This window comes from Apium graveolens, chromosome 8 (genome assembly GCF_009905375.1).
Source record: "Apium graveolens cultivar Ventura chromosome 8, ASM990537v1, whole genome shotgun sequence".
In the NCBI taxonomy this organism is placed as follows: domain Eukaryota; kingdom Viridiplantae; phylum Streptophyta; class Magnoliopsida; order Apiales; family Apiaceae; genus Apium; species Apium graveolens.
The window spans coordinates 72,490,515-72,505,158 of record NC_133654.1 but is presented as its reverse complement, the minus strand read 5'-3'; the positions used below and the strand labels follow the sequence as shown (position 1 = coordinate 72,505,158).

General features: G+C 33.7%; 1 long non-coding RNA gene across 1 annotated transcript; it reads right to left on the bottom strand.

Moving 5' to 3' along the window:
• Positions 1–9,076: 9,076 nt before the first annotated feature.
• On the bottom strand, positions 9,077–10,760 carry LOC141677385 (uncharacterized). Its single transcript, XR_012557411.1, has 3 exons — positions 10,660–10,760; positions 9,844–9,912; positions 9,077–9,328 (listed from the first exon to the last, which is right to left on the bottom strand). It is a non-coding gene; the product is annotated as an uncharacterized LOC141677385 (long non-coding RNA).
• Positions 10,761–14,644: the final 3,884 nt, after the last annotated feature.

Here is a 14,644-nt window from a genome sequence, read left to right as displayed (position 1 = left end):
GTGAACTTATTCTATAATAAGCACCTACATAGTAGCTATAGTGTCACCACACAAATGTCTATGAGAACAGACATCCTTCATAATGATGCAAGTATAGTATGTACCGATCTTTACGGATTATTAATTACCAGTTAGTAATCCTACGACCAGGAACTATTTAAGTTTAGAGTTATCATCTTTTAGGTCTCATTATTATGATCTCATCACAATCCATAAAAAGCTTTACTCTAAACTGTGGTATATCTTATTTAAACATTTAAATAGATAGAGCCCGCAATAAAAACAAAACAAGTCTTTTATTAATATCAATGAAATCAAAACAGATTACATAAAAGTTATTCCTAAATCATCATACATGATTGGACTTAGGACACATCTCTTTCACATAAGTCTTGTATTTGGATGTTTTCTTTATGTGTGGGCCATCATATGGGTAGACGGTAGGGTTTTGACGCGCAGTGCGTCAAGTAATTATCGTTTAGACGATTAAAGGTATATCTTTTAATTGTAGATGCGGATCATTCGAGTTGATCAGGACAAGACATTGGATAAAGAATGGAATGGAATGGTATTGGATATCTGGCTTCTACCAATCGCAGGAGCAGCATATCAGCAAAGTGTTGAAAAGAAAGACAATGATGTTTTGAGACACAATGTCAGAATAGATGTGTCATTGCGGGTGTGACTAACTGCTAAATCTCAAAGGCAAGTATCTCTATCTTCATTTATTGTTCAAGTGATATATGTTTTTGAATCCTCTTATGCAAGTATTGCTTTCCCTATTCTCAGTTTTGAATAGATAAATGCTTTACATATCGCTGAAATAAATGTGTCTGTTTATGCAAGAACTTATCTGCTATTCTATGTTCAGAATAATCAAGTGTTTTACTTATCCAACTATAGGGTTTATAAATGTTTTGGATTTTGAGCAAGATGACGTTGTTTTGGTTTTCTGCCCAAGTGAATGGGCGAATAAAATTTATAAGGGTGTCGAGTATTATGACCCCTTTCAATAAAATGTTTTTAAGATTGGATGGTTGCGTAAGAGGCCGTGGCTGCGGTTCAGTGTGAGCTATGTGTTATACAGGATATAATACCTTGCTAGGCCGATATGTTCCTTGGGTACCCCTTTGTTTAGTTGGATTTGCTTCGGCATACCGGTGTTGCTCCGCGGCTAATCACCGGCGGCAACACACCGTCATTCGAGGATTCCAATCTAAATTATTATATTTTTTTTGATAATCTTATAAGGTATAATTTATTAAGTATTTTGGTTTTAAATAAAGGTGAAATACAGTTTTAATTCGGTTGCTGATCGATGTTGATATTTAAGTTATTGTTAAATTTCAAAGGTGGTATTAATGCAGATGATTAATGTTGACTTCCATATTTTAGCGCGGGTAGGTTGTGAGCATCAAGGTTCGTATTGATATCTAATTTGATATGATATCAAAATAAATATTAATATCAAGAGTTGAGTTTTGAATAAAGTTTATGATTCAGTCCATAATCACTGTTTCATGTTGTTGTTTACGATATTTCCGTAAACACGGTTTTACGACTTTTATTCTCGTCAAGATTCAAAGTATTTCTGAAGCATTTCGCTCGAAAATATCAAAAAGAGTTTTGAATACAGTGAGAAACAATTATTCGATAATTTAATAAATATTCCGTTTCAGCAATTATGATTTTACAATGATCTGCGATATTGCAGATGTCGGTTTTATATCAAAACGACCTTATATAAATTATAATGAACTTGATGAGCAATTCTTCCGCTCATACTTGCCTGTTTTTAAATTTAACCTCCAGTGAGGATTAGCTTATGCTGTTTAGCCGCGTAATTCAAGGAAGCAAAGAAGAAGCTCTTGGAAGATGGTTGGTCCAGGGTTTGCGGGCTAGTGTAAGTTCTGTTATAAAAAGTTGTTTATATTATATTATATTATATTATATTATATTATATTATAATTGTGTTATTTTATTGTTGGGCCTAGTATACTTCTTTTCGAAGTCATACCAGCGGGTTAGTATTGAATTGGAATTTGTCAAAAAAGTTTTAGAAGGAAGTGAAAATTATTTATGGAATTTGGAATTCTTGTTTCTAGAAATGTAACCTTAAAAGATCTTGAATTAGTTTGAGGTTATAGATGATAAATATCTTCCGCTGGCATTTGCATTTTGATTTAACAGGTTAATTTGGATTGAGGTTTTATAGTGACGACCAAATCCTCTAACCCCGGATTTGGGGGCGTTACCAAAAGATACAACTTTAATCGTCTAAACGATAATAACTCGACGAACCGCGCGTCAAAACTCTATTGTCTACCTATGAAGAAAACAGTCAAAGACGAGACTCACGACTCATGTACGCACGTAATTTATATAGAAAGTAAACATATAACTCACGTATCACATAATTCAAATCACACATGACTCGGTTCGTCAAAACATTCGACTCGGTATGTTTATAACTGAAATCGGGTCAAAAATATGATTTATCGATCGATAATCGATTCAGAATGACTTGTAAAACAAGCGACCTTTCAAAACAAAAGTATTTGGTCTCGAAAGTATTTTTAATGAAAGTGGAATATTTTTCTGAGTCTAGACACGTTCGTTTCATATTAAACGGACAAACGGTCTATTTATTATGAATAAAATAAGAATAAATCAAAACAAATTATAAATAATTGAATCAAATTATGATTTTTGAAAATAATAAAAGATAATAATTTGAAATTAAAATAAATATTTTAGAAAAACTTTCGAAATAACGTCTTTGTAAAACGGACTTTTCCCGGGGTCATACCCCTTAAAATCAATCCCAAACAACACAATCCAAAAATACTATAATAAAATCAATAAATTTAGAACACACAATTTTTTATATTTGCATGTATAAACACGCCAGAAATGAAAAACATATTCAAAAGTGACTTCTACAACAACTTCTAAAATTTATGAAATAAGTATATAAACAGTAACATGCTATAATATACACAAGTACGAAGGCAGAATTTCGAAATCGTTACCCAAAATAAATTCTGATCACCCTGAGGAGAATATCTGATGTCCGGAAAATATCTCCAGAAAAATCCGAAATTCGTAGCCATAGATATACACACGCTAAAATACCATGTGGAGTAATCAACGCCGTCAAATTCCTTTTTACGCCCCGAAAATAAATTAAAACGGAAAATATGCTCCGCAAATTTTCTTCTCAAAACTTTGCAATATATATACCTATGCGTAGGTATCGAATCACTAATCATTTCCATATATAGCAATTGAAATTTGGATAAATGGTTTGTACGATATGAGTTTTTGAAAATTAAAAGTATATAAATTTACGGAAGAAAAGAGACACAAAACAAGAGATAGAGTAGAGAGAGAGAAATGCAGGGGAAAAAGGCGGGGCAGAAAACTAGGGAGTCATGTGTTTGCTCGGAAAAAGAAAAGAAGAGGGGTGGGTTATGAAGTGTGAACAAGGGAAAGAGAAACAGAGAAAACAGGGGGTTAGGGGGGAGACGTAGGGGGTCGCGGGTAGATAAGTTTCATGATTTCTGAAATATTCTTGAATTTACACTTATATATCTGATCCAAAAATAGATTACTTAGCCGCTAAGTAACTATAAATATAATACAATTTAATACCAAATTGGAATAATTATCAAAACCGAGTTTCTGATAAAACACCCTATGAGAAAATAATGTAAAAATGTCCCGTCTCTCAAGAATACGGGTTTTATTGATATACCGAAATGATTATCGTATCGAAAATTTTACACCGGGACTCGTACGTGTCAAACCGTACTCCGGATCGAAAAAGTCAAAACACAGAAAATGTTCAGAATAGTCAAATTAGGTGAGGAAGTAGTTTTCTGAAGAGTTTCGGGTTGTAAAAACGCAAAAACGGTTGAAGTTGGACAATTCCCGGCTTTATAAAATAGTTTTATAATTACTCAGAAAATAATTATTAAATCTATAAATCCTTATAAAATCATATAACAATCTAAAAATTACCAGAAAAATACCATAATTATCTATACTTTATTCCGGACATATTAAAAATCAAAATACTTATACTTTATCACATATAAACACTCAAATATAAATATCAATCATCAGATAATTCACCAAAATTCCCATAATAATCTCATAATAATTATTTATTGATAAAAATAATTGCACGATATTTTTCGGATATTAAAAAACAATTTCAATTTACCGATGTCAATAAGATTAGCTTTCAAATAACTTTGAAAATAATACATTTAAATAAATATTTTTAGAAATTAACAAGGATCAATATAACACTTAACAATTAGCACATTACCATTTAGTAACACCAACTCGTCACACAGGAATAAAATATTCACCATTTTGTTTCTTCTAAATCATAAAAGCACACATATATATATACATATTCAAATAATAAATATAATAATTCTAAAAATACGGGATATTACAGTCACACTTGCAAAATGTTTTATATATGTATTGCAAATGCCTAGGAGATTCTTCAGCGGTAGTCAGGGCAGAGTTCCAGTTCCTTCCGTGTCAGGCTCCTCTGAGGTAGTTGTGTTGGACCAAGGATGGTTTATTGAGTTGTTGTATTAAGTTAGTTGCGTCAGGATGGTTTGTTGTAAGTCGGTTTTGTAATAGTTGTAACCTAAACCATACTTAAACCTGGAAAAGGTCTTGGTAAAGGGGTTGTGGTTATGTATAATTAATGATTTGGATTATATCATGTTTATTATTATTGTTGTTGGTGACGTCAACTCCTGACCCTGGGGTTGAGACCGTCATAGTTGGTATCAGAGCTACAGGTTTGAGTACCTGATTTAGGTTAGGATTAGAGTCAGAAAAGTGTAGGAGATTTATATATAGATGTGAGTCAGCAACTCAATCAGAGGAGTGAGTCTATGAGTTCAGTCAAGGGTTCTGGAGGCGTAACCCTGATGTTTATTGAGGATTGGCTGGAACTGCCCTAACCTAGAGTACGTTTCCTTCGTATATGTATTATTAGTAATGTTCGATAGAGATTTCTAGTTTTCCCCTCGAGAAAATGAGTCTGATCGCGAGAATTCAGCATTTGAGCGGGCCCTTGATGTGTCAGTTGAAGAGACGCCAACGTTATTTCTAAATATCGCATTTTCTATGTCAAGGAATGTTACTGGACCGAGTGTGTGACCTCGGTGAGTTCGGATAGTATGATAATAGTTGGTGGTTGCTATGAAAGCCAAGTTTCGTGAAGTATGGGCATCAGTACTGTTGTTATATCTTAAACCTTATACGTATTTCTTGAGACATATTTTCTTTCCAGAGTAATTGTTCACTATCCAACAAGTTGCTTATTTTTCCTGTAAGTAAGTCCAAGCTCGAATTAAGCAACTTAAGGTTCTGTTGATCTATGTAAAGTAAAATTTCCCTTCCTATTTGTGAATTTTCTATCTAAACATTATTTCTTTCCTCGATGATTCCATCCGTTGATTGGGGCAGACAATGCATATGATTTGACCATTTTTCTGTGTGACAAAGGGTCAGGTGGGACGCCACCGAACTGTGTGTTGTGAACTGTGCGGTACTAAGACTGGCCATCTTATGTACTTGTATGTTTCCCTCAGTCATACCTACATCCTCCGCCTTGTTCCTTCTTATTCGATTCCCTTGATTGTGAAATTTCATTTGGTACTCCATGATAATGAATTTCTTTAGTGATCTCTGCGATTAGACAGTGTTAGTTATTGAAAGCAAATAAGAGTTGACCATCAGGAAGAACGAAAGTCCTATATCAAGATGTTATTTAAGAATAAGAGTAGCAGCGAAGGTTCAAAATCTATCGGTGGAGTTATATCTTCGGGAAAAGTAATTCAGTGGTTGGTAAACTACTTGTGGGTGATAAGAAATCATCCTTAGAGGAATGGTTGGTTGAAATTTGGACTATGGTGCCTAGAAGAGTCCAGCATTCCTTAAGTTGACCTGATTTACCAGTTTGTTCTATGTAATTGGTGGTTGATATAGCCAGCCGAGTCTCGTAGTATATCAGATTAGTGTTGATGTGGTAATTGAGTAGTGATGGGAAGTTAGTCAGTTGCTGTTGTATTAAGGAGCCATGCTACGGTAATTAGTTTCTTTATATTTCAGTTTTTCTGTACTGTTGTTGATTCTGCTACTGTCATTGTTGCTATTGTTGCTAGTGCTGCTAATCTAGATCTCTATTATAAATGGACCCTGATATTAAATACATGGGTATTGTGATCGGGAAACATTTTCCTGATACAGGTGACCGTTTAAACGGTGATATCTTTTGTCAAATTTTCTTGTTATATTTTGAATAAACTCATCTTTATATTTCAGGAAGATGCCACCTAAACAAGCCACCCAGTCTAAAGAAAATAGTAGTAATTTTATGGAGGGCCCAGTTATAAATGAAATTCTGGATTTGTTGTTCCACCAGCAACAACAACAGCAGCAGTTAATCCAACAGGTTCAGCAGTAGCAACTACTGTTGCAGCATCAACAGCAAGAAATTAACCAAAGTGTTAATTTCAAATTTTTTCAGAGTGTTAAACCCCTTGAGTTTAAAGGTGAACTTAATCCAATGACTGTTGGAGCATGGTTAAAAGAGATGGAGAAAGCTTTTAACCTTGTCCAAGTAAGCGATAATCTTAAGACTGGATATGCAAGTTATTTCTTGAAAAATGAAGCGAATTATTGGGGGGAGTCAACCAGAGCGTTAGAAGGAGAAGGCCCTGTTCCATGGGCTAGGTTTACTGAGTTATTTTTGGAAAAATATTTTCCTGATTGTGTGAGGAATCAAATGGAGATTGAGTTCCTAGAACTGAAGCAAGGCGGTAGAAGTGTAGCTGAGTATGAGACTAAGTTCGCAGAGTTGGCTAGGTTTGTACCAGATTATGTACACTTTGAAGCTCAGAAGGCAAGGAGGTTTCAACAAGGATTGAAGCCTGAAATTCGCAGTGGAGTTGTGGCATTGCAACTCAAGACGTATCCTTCTGTAGTTCAGGCCGCCTTAGTAATTGAGATTGATCAGAAGATAATCGCTAGGGAAAAAGAAGATAAGAAGCAAAAGATAGATGATGTGGAAGGAGCATTAGGTCAAGATGGATCTAGCCAGAAGTATCAGAAAAAGGTTAGAAGGGATAAGAATAAAGAATTCAGAGGATAAAGCATTTCGTTAAATAGGCCTAGTAACATCTCAGACAGCTCTAGTCAAGCCAAGTCGGTCAAGTCACCTATAGCGGAGTGTAAGCAATGTGGAAAAAGGCATGGTGGAGTGTGTAAAGCAAATAGTGAATGTTTCAGATGTGGACAGAAAGGACACTACACGTTAGAATGTAAGGTGGAAAATCCAGGAGTCACCTGTTACAATTGTGGTAAGGTAGGGCATGTGGCCAAGAACTGAAGAAGTGCTTCCCGAGATAGCACGGGAGGCAGTGCATCAAAAGGTCTAACATCCGTTAAAACTTATAATATGCGTAATGGGTCAACTGCTCAAGACCCTGACATGGAACCAAGGCAATGATTGATTACCAGAAGAAGCAAAAAGTAATATTTCCGTAAGCTGATATTAGGATGAGTATCCGAGGGCATAAGTAAGAATATAAGGCATAACTAGCGCATGTCGTGGATATCAAGAAGGAAGCAACTAAGTTGAAAGGAATCGAGATAGAAAGTGAAGTCCCAAAGGTTTTATCGAATGACTTACCAGGATTACGTCGAAGTATGAGATATAATCTCTTATTGGTTATTGTACAGAGTCGGGCTGGTGTTAAAAGACCTGTATCATATGGCCAGTAGGAATCAAGTTATCAGTTAAGGAAACTTCAGGATTGTGGGATGAAAGAATAATGAGATAAGGTGTATTCTGTGTAGTTTACTGATGTGGTTTATAGAAAAGAAGAATTGATGTACGAAGTTACGTGGTGATTATCAGAAGTTGGAAAAGTTGACAAATAGGAATAAGTAACCCATGCATAGAATTGATTATTTATATAACTCAATGAAAGGAATGTGTTGGTTCTTAAAGGTTAACCCATAGCAGGCTACCGTCAGTTGAAGATTAAGTCTGAGGTCATACTAAAGACCCTGATTAGAACGAGATGGGGATATTTTGAGTTTCGGGTGATGTTATTTGGATTAACAAATGCTCTAGTCACGCTTAAAGGTTTTTTGGACAGAGTGTATAGGAAGCACTTGTCTAAGTGTAATTGTATTTATTGATAACATCCTCAACTATTTAAAATTAAGAGAATTCATATTGAATGCCCAAGGATTTCCCTACGAAGGTTTAAAAGGGAACAACCGTATGTTAAGATTTCAAGGTTTAAATTCTGGTTGAGATTACCAAAAGACTATGGTTATCCTATTAACGACCACTCAAGCAAAGCCAGTGTAGTAAAAGATATGTAATTAAGATCCCTGGGGAGTTAACAAAAGAATCTGAAATAGTGGAAGTTGGGGTTTGAGTAACCGAGGGTAATAAGAAGCCACTGTCTGAAATTTATTTTCATTCTAAATTGATCGAAAAGATGAGGCACTACACCATAAAATGGCTACTGTAACACCAAAAAAACATTGCATTAGGGGTTAAATATGTTGCTTTTACCCCACTTTTAAGCTAAGGTAACATTTTCTTAAAGATAGGTTTTTCCATGTTGCCTTAGGGGTCTAAGGTAACATCTTTGGTGCCTAAGGCAACATCGTGTTTTAACTTGTTTATATGTTGTTGTAGCTTGCTAATGCAACAGAAAGAGAGATCAGTTGTAACTTGTTTTTTATGTTACCTTAGAGTTTTAAAATGTTTTTAAAAAGTGGGCCCCACGGTGGGACACTAGCTGACATGGCAAGTATGGGGCCCACAGTGTTGAGTTGTCTTGATGACGTGGAAAGTAGGCCCATAGAACCTAATGTAACACTTTGAGAAGCTGTTGTAACATTATAACTAGCCTAATAAAACATTTTAAACATAATATGGTAATAATTTAGGAGGCTATTGTAACACTTTAGCACAAACAAATTAAAATGCTTATTTTGTAAACTGAAGAATCCCAATTATACAATTTCATAACTGCAAAATAATGCATCTAACTCAAACAATAAACATCCAAATATACAACCAAATTAAACGTCCAAACTAACTCTAAAATAGTTCACATTTTTTACTTAACAACCCAAAATTATAAATTTTAAAAAGTACTACTAGAAGCTAATACTTAAATTTGCTTCACTTTCTCCTCGACTCCACCATCCGGGCATTTCCCTTTTTATACACGTGAATCTTTCTCTTGTAAGTCTTCTTTGTTCCCTGAAATATTAACTAAGTTATTTGCAAGAAAGAAATAGAACCAACAAATTTTGAATACCATATCAAAAGGCCTGTAGAAAATGCTTATTAAAAAATTATTCTCTGATCATTGTTATTTGAATATCTCTACTGCTATAAGACAGCGTCCTAAATTGAAAATTATATGCAAGAACATAACTGATTTACAGGTTTTTGAAATGACACTATTAGTATTGTAACTCCTTCATTTTGGGCACTTATTTTTGATCTTCATTATAAAAAATAGTGATAGTAAACTCATACATATTCAACCAGATAAAGAATAAATAGTTCTTTGATATATCGGAAGTGAAAAAGAGAAAATTTATCTACTTTATGTCAAATATATATGCAATGACAAGGAGATCAAAATAGGAAAATCAAGCACCATAGGGCATGATCAGTATAGTTATATTTTACGTATGCAAGAACACAATAATATCAGAGAGTATAATTGCTGAAATGATTGAAAGGATATAGAGAATTACACAACTGACCTCTAACTGCCGATTATTGACAACAAGGGTTGGCAATATGGTTACATCACCTCTTGTCCTTTCCCCAACCTACATGGCATATAATTGTCTATTAGTTATACTTTCCAAGCTCAGGGGGAATCTCCTGTGTTGAGCCTGTTGGTTTATATCTTTCTGCACCTTAAAAGTTTCGCTAAGATAGTTGTAACTTGATTACAGTGTAGTCAACTATAATTCAAAGCCTTGAATAAAAAAAATTATTTAACTTAGTCAATAAAACTGATACTAATTTACTTAACAAAGTTCCTACATAAATTTATTAGGTTTAAGATAAATTTAAACGTTGCACATACAAGAAGAGTTGTTTTCAGCATAATATAGTTGCATAGTTTATACACAACTGTTCAAATGTATTCTTCTGAAATAAATACAGATGAGATCGTACATACAAGAAGAGTTTTTTTCAGCATAATATTACATATGGAGTATCATATACCTGAACTGACTCGAATCCATATATATCTAGAGTGCTTATGGATCTCCCATCTTGTCATTCACCCTTCCCAATCGATCCTTTGATTTTCTCTACAAGCCAGTTAAATAGGCATGCATACATAGATTTCACCAATACATCACTCTTATCAATTGCCTAACAAAATGCACCGATATGGCTATGTTATAATGACCGGACTAGGATTTTAAACATTCACCAGATGTAGGTACGATATGGTGGTACTTAGTACAGTACACTTATGATTGCTAGCACAGAGTATGCACTAGCATCTCTCAAATATATGTAATAAAGAGACAGTTTATGGAAGGGATGTATGGGTGTACCTGCTGCAATATCAATTTTTTAGTTACACTAGCCTTTTCAGTCTGGATTTCACTCGTAGACAAATCTAGCTTCAGCTCCTCATGATGACAACCAACTAATCTAGAAGCCATTGATAATGCTGCAAAATAAATCAAAACACATGTGTGTAAGACCAGATACCTGGTAAATTAGAAAACATTTAACTTTTATCTGGTAAATTAGAAAACATTTAGCTTTCATTCTGTAGCTGGTTGTTAGCCAGTCACATGATTTCCACCCATGAGAAACTAGATGATGTATTTCCCGAGCATAGCCTAGCTTGCTATCATCCTCCCTACCCCTGTGTTATCCACCTCCTAATATAGATAGAAGTCTCTTCTATTTTAGATTGAAGACTAACTGCAACTTGAGCACAAGTTGATATCTAGAGTAACGAAAGTCTTTGTTTATAAGAACTCCGAGTGACAGGAACAGAGTTATAAAATACAATAGAGTAGAAACTTCATTTTGTTGCAGTTTATTTCTAAGAGGTTTGGTTTTCTATATATTGCATACCAATAAATTATTTAGGCTTTTTAGTATTAACGGAATTTGGGGGATTTTGACCGGATTTTTTCCTCCATTCATGTCTCCTGTCTGTTAACGGGTTTTTATATAATCTAGGTAATATAGTTGTGTTGATCATCATTTATCATTAATATTTTATATATTTACGCAAAGGAAGTTTCATAAAAGAACTGTATATACATACTTTATTAAGCAACAAGGAGCAGGGGAATCCATAGATATGCCATGTCAAAATTTTAGCTTAAAAACTCCCTGTTGTAACTTGTTAGGACAATTTTTTATTAACCCCAGTATTATACTCTTGCTGATATCTAAATGTCTGTCACTGCAGATAAAATTCGGATCCGTTAAGCTTGCAAAGAAATACATGAAGAGGGTTGCAACAGAACTCCACACTAAAGGAACATTAGAGGAAGATTCTTCTATAGACTATATGCTTCTTCAGGGTGTGAGATTTGCTTTCCGAATTCATCAGGTTGGTCAATTATCAATGATAATATTATTATAGACAAGCCTCATAATACAGTAAATGAATGATTTAACAGTAAAACCAGAACTGTAAAATAATATAGAAAAGCAATACCAGGTCAGAGTATAGATGATCTGAAGTTTTTCCTAAGCAAATTTTAGGTTAAGGTAATCAACTACGTGATATTCTGTTCATGTTTATATTCCCTCTTGATGCAGTTTGCTGGAGGATTTGATGCAGAAACAATGCATGCATTTAAGGAGCTACAGAATCTTGCTCTTGTTCTAAACAAGACGTAATGCTGGAAATAGAGTTTGATAAAAAGCTGCAGATTCAGGCAGCAAGCAGCTATAGCTGATTTTTGTGTTATCTATAAAACTGTAGAGAGTATCCTTTGGGTAATATTGTAAAGATTGGTTTAGTTCAAACTTTGTGAATAGTATAAATCTTGTAGCTATCGGCATAGTGCTACATCTTAAGCACTTGCTTTCGATGAATGGGGAATTTTCTAAATATATTAATATTTTTACCTAAAATATTCTTTGTTTAATAAATTAGTTATGTTCAAAATAATTGCAAATTATGCGGCTCCTAATAGTATCTATATTCTATATGCTACAAGTTCTGATAAACACTCAGTTTAATCTGACTTGCTTAGTTTTGGTAAACTTTTCAAAATCAGAACATGAAATAAAATAAACATCAACTTATAATGAAGTTTTAGGTACTAACTCGATCCAAATATAACCAACTAATCTTTTCATACTTTTGTTTCTTCTGCCTTGAGTCCCTGCCAAGGGAGTCTACAGAATACACAAAAACATATGCTTAACAAAAAGATAAGTATTGTTGCAGTTACAGGTGTAATCAACAAAAAAACATAGCTACCTTCCTCTTAGAAATACATGAGAACATATCCAAGTGATTCTAAATCATCTCTCCTGCTTTGTTCTGATTAAAAAAAACACACACATTATATATGAATTAGAAAACAGAGTAGCAGTGAGGCACATAAGCAATACATAAACATAATTATAAAAAAGATATCACAACAAAATTGAAAATATCACAACAAAATAGATTTAAACCCGACATATATAAAATCTCACAACAAAATTTAAAATAAAATTAAAAAATAAAAAAATAAAAATAAACAAACAACATTTATCCACTAAATAACGAAACTATAGAGAGAATCATAAATCGAAAATACCTTAAATCAAAGGCTGAAAATGAAGTTGACCCGAAATGAAATGAAGAAGCCCTAATTTGAGATGAAACCCAATTAGCCCTAATTTGAGATGAAACCCAATTAGCCCTAATTTGAGATGAAACCCAATTAACCCTAATTTGAGATGAAACCTTAATTACTTACTAAGGAGAGTAGGTGACAGCAAGAGATGGTGGTAGTGAGTGGTGAGAGAGAGAGAGAGTGAGAGAGATAATGTGGGAAGAGAGAGTGTTTAGAGGAGGGGGTGTTCTGCGGTCTGGGTAGAAAGAATAAGAGGGAGTGTTTAGCGGCCTTAGCCAAATTTTTGAACTCTCTGGAAAATTTTGGGCGGCTTTTTCCCAAAAATTCCCCGGTCTGAAAATTAGAAGCCCGAGTCTGAAAATTACAAGCCCAAGCCCATAATTTGGACTATCTGGGAGCAAAACAAAAATATTTTGTAATAAATAATATTTAAATGGTTATACTCTTTTTATATTTTATTTTTTATATAAATTCCTGTCACATTTATAATATTTTTTATTTTGAAAATTTGAGTGTAGTCCTCATGTTAATATCTACACTAGTTATTTTATTTTTACTTTCAATTCATATTACATATATATATTTAAAATATATTACTTTTGAAATTATTATTTTGATTTTTTTTAAAAAAATCTACATAAAATATTCATGTATCATGTATCTCTCTATTCAAATTTAAATTAATATTTAATCTCTTAAGGAAATATTATATTTATATTTTAATACTCTAAGGTAACACTTTCACAAATATGTTTGAAGCTGTAACACTTTGTAGCTAATGTAACGCCTTGTCTTTGGCTAAGGTAACATAAAAAAACAATGTTAAATTAGCTCATAACTATCCTATCTAAGGTAACATTTTAGGTAACATTCTTTAGGGAGGGGGTTGCGATAGGCCATATATGGTGTAGTGAGGGAATTGTCAAGTCCCGAATTATTTACTAGATTATGAATATGGAATATTGATTTGGGAAACGTTAAAATCGACTCATGATACACGAAGGGCGAATGCGGATTCGTGTCCGAAAGATGTAGAGATAAACATTGGTACATTAACATTGCTGGAAGTTTCGCCTTGGAAAGGTATAGTTGGATTTGAGCATAAAAGTAAGCTAAGCCCTAGGAATATCGGATCGTGTGAGGTATTGAGAAAAGCAAGTAAGGTCACCAATGAGCTGGTGTTGTTACCACAGCTGCAGCATACTCATAGTGTGTTTTACGCCTTTGTGTCAAAGATATATATTCTTTATTTAAATCAAAACAGTGTGTATGACCCAATCTAAATCTTAGATCGTAGAAACGAGACCTCAGGAATAAATCTATTCCTATAATAAATATGTTTTGGAGGAATCCTCGAGTAGAAGAGTCCACTTGGGAGTTAGAGTCAGATATGCTTGACAAATATCCTCACTTGTTAGGTTAAATCAGATTCTGAGGACATAATCTTTTTAAGGGGGAAGGATGTAACGACTCGTATACTTTTCTATTATTTAAAAGTGTAATTATTAAATAATTAATTAAATAAAATATGTGTATTGGTTTTGACCGCTATGTGTTGTTTTATTATTATCTATGTGTGATTTATGGTGTACCGGGTTTCTCGCGTAATTAATTATTGAGTTGTACTGAATTGTTTTCACTTTTAAAAGTGAATTTAATGCAAATTTATTTGCATAAATATTTGGAATGTCTTTAAAATTGTTTTTATCGTTTAATA